This window comes from Culex quinquefasciatus, chromosome 3 (genome assembly GCF_015732765.1).
Source record: "Culex quinquefasciatus strain JHB chromosome 3, VPISU_Cqui_1.0_pri_paternal, whole genome shotgun sequence".
Taxonomy (NCBI): Eukaryota; Metazoa; Arthropoda; class Insecta; order Diptera; family Culicidae; genus Culex; species Culex quinquefasciatus.
The window spans coordinates 135,472,168-135,475,547 of record NC_051863.1 but is presented as its reverse complement, the minus strand read 5'-3'; positions in this window follow the sequence as shown (position 1 = coordinate 135,475,547).

Genomic DNA, 3,380 nt, shown 5'->3' with positions numbered 1-3,380 from the left:
TCGGGATTGTGCGGTGGTGGCGGTAAATTTAATTAATTTAGGGGAGCTTTTCTTGTGATTTAATCGGCTTATTAACTAAAGGAAATCTGAGCAGATATTTTGTAAAGCCGATAACGTTTCCAAGATTTCAAGTATTTGTTTTGTAGAATTTTTGATAAACATGTTGCTTCAACGTCTGATACACAAAAGCACAAAAGCTTCACAAAAATTAAACGAAGCAATTTTTTAATGAGTAAGTGTAAAAATAGGGTTAACCATTAAGTAAAAAGTTTGATGAATTGATAAAGAAAAATCCTATCGATTCTAAACCAAAAATTGGTCTGTGGTCTTGCTAGTGGCATTTTTTTTACTGAAATTGATTCATGGTTATGAGGGTGCCCAGAGAAAATGACCCCCTGTTCCTCGAGCGGAAAACGGGTTTTAAAGTTTTTTAAGCATCGCACAGTGGGCAAAATGGAACCCAAAATCGGACTTAATTGAACGCGGCTGATTCCCTGGTATGAAAAATAGTGTTTCTTATGTAAAAAAAAATCCGGGGAATCGATTGGTGATGGTTTCATTCACCGCACGAAACGGCAAAGGGTCCATTTTGCCCAAATACCCCATTTTTACATTTTTTCTTGAAAATCGGTCTGTATTTAGAGCGGAGGCTTAATGCGGCCATCCAAAATGCACTTAACTTATGTGAAAATGTCCCAGAAATCCAGTAAAAATAACCACTTGCTCCGCAAAAATCATCTATGGTCCATTTAATCCCAATTTCGCTATAAAAGCATTTTAGGCCGTTTTCAAATGTTAGGTCAGATTTTGCACTTGATTGTTTGACACATTTATGTTGATGTAGAAATCAAACTAAATAAAAAGATTGAAGAATCAGTTTTGGGCCAATTTTCTCAAACGCAGAATAAACTGCCTTTTACATAATTTTTATTTTGATCAACATAAATGTGTTAAATTATCAAGTGCAAATTGTCATTCTGTTGTAAAATTGTCTGATCTTTACGATAAAAATATTTTCAGATTTTTAAAATCTGACCTAACATTTGAAAATGGCATAAAATGCTTTTATAGCGAAATTGGGGTTAAACGGACCATAGACGATTTTTGCGGAGCAAGTGGTTATTTTTACTGGATTCTTGGGACCATTTTCACATAAGTTAAGTGCATTTTGGATGGCCGCATAAAGCTTCCGCTCTAAATACAGACCGATTTTCAAGAAAAAATGTAAAAAAATGGGGAATTGGGGCAAAATGGACTCTTTGCCGTTTCGTGCGGTGAATGAAACCATCACCAATCGATTCCCCGGATTTTTTACATGAGAAACACTATTTCATACCAGGAAATCAGCCGCGTTCAATTAAGTCCGATTTTGGGTTCCATTTCGCCCACTGTGCATCGGTGCCGATTTTGAAAGAACTAGGTTAGAATAAACCCACTGATTCCACCAAGCCTAAAGTAAGTAACAAAATGTTTTTCATGCAAAAATGTAGAGCATTAAATTTCCAATGAAAATCTCACTTCTTACTTTGGATGGCACAAGCGAACCCTGCAGAAGAAAGAAAATTGGGTTTTTCATACACTTTTCAGATTAATTTAACATTTTTTTAGATCTTCAAATTTTATGAACAAAATTGAAGAATTTCATAAATTTAGTGGAACATTAGGGTGACAAGAAAATTTGAAATTGTGGAAAAACTAAAGTAGCCCGATCCCTTAGGCAAAAATACTAATCTGTGATAACTTTGTGCCAGTTCGGTTGATGTTTAGAGATCGTTTTTAAACGTTAAAGTTTGTATTTAAAAAAAAAACACAGAAATGTATAGGGAAAAATATCAGATTTATTTCCGGCAGGTGGCGAAATGATGAGAAAACCGAACATTGAATGGCCTTTTTGAATAAGCAATCTGAAAAGAATATTAAATAATTGCACTTTTCTTTAAAAACATCTCGAAACATGAGTATAGGCAGTATTTTTAAAATTTAAGAAATTTATAATTAGAAACTACTTTAGAGTGATTCAGGGGTGATTCTGTACCAACTCACACGAAATCGTGAAAAGATGGCGAGTTATCGCGATTTTACGAAAAAAGTTTAAAAAAAACTTATTTTTATTTGTTGTTCTTTGTTTTTTCATCCGTGTCTGTCGCGGGTGACCATGAACGGCCATGTTCAACGACGACCAACTCTTTCAAAAAAAAAAATCGTGAAATCGCGATAACTCGTGGTGGTTATAAGCAAACCCCTTATGTTTATCTCACGGTGGGTAAGAAGGGGATTATTATGCAACTTGCATGCACCTAGAAAATTCCTTCTGGAGGTTGTTGGGGGGACTATTCTGAGTCAGAAAAATCAACTCCCAAAATATTCTGTCGGGAAAAACTGATTTTATCTCGATTTGAAGTTAAAAAACCTAATATATCACCTAAAAACTCAAAAATACGTCTAAAAACTCGGTCTATCTCTGGACAAAGATGTACATTTTCATCTATATATCAAATTTTAGTTAGCTCAAAACTTCAATGTTATATAGACCAAAATATCCGCAAAGATCTGTCCTACACGCCAATGATGAGTGACTAAAAAATCTACATTTTTGAAAAACGTATTTTCTACAGGTTAAATCTTATCAATAATTCAAATGCAAAACGCCAGCTCCTGTTAAGTTCAATCAAGCTCATATTTGGAATTTGAGCTCAGTATACCCACCGTAACCAGCCTATGAATGACCGCCAAATTATAATTTTTGTTACATCCTTCTGAGTATGATCATAGTAGCTGTTTATAACAGGAATGAGTCGAAGAATTTTGAAAATTGGCAGAATTTTTCCCACTAAAATAGACATAACATTACTGTAAATGGATAAAATGTCATACTTTTTTCGGTAAAATTGTTCATTATATCGTTTGTAACAATGCTACAACATTAGTTTTTAAATTGAAAATGTTGTTCTAAATGAAAAATGATCCTCCTGGGTTAATGCAGATTCGAAAAGTATATTAAATTTCCCTTAAAATTACATGTTCCAAAATTAGGAAAATGGCAGAGGTTTTAAAAATTATTTTACAGTTTTCCCAATGAAAAAAAAAACATTTTTAGGAATTCTGAAAATGCTTTCAAATCAGAGTAGTACGGTGCCTGTGGGGACGCGCAGTCCTGTTTTTTCGTGTTATTTTCCGTCTCTTTTGTGTCGCTGTTCGAGCGCATGGGGTGATTGGTTTTCTTCTTCTTCTTCTTCTTTTCATTTTTTTTAGTTCGCGCGTTCGTTGGCCGATGATTTTTTTTTTTGTTCTCTTTATAAGTCTTCGATAGAAACGATCTGTTTTTTGTTTTTTGAGACAAGCAAGTCGTATTGCTGGATTAAGTCCTTTCCATATCATCG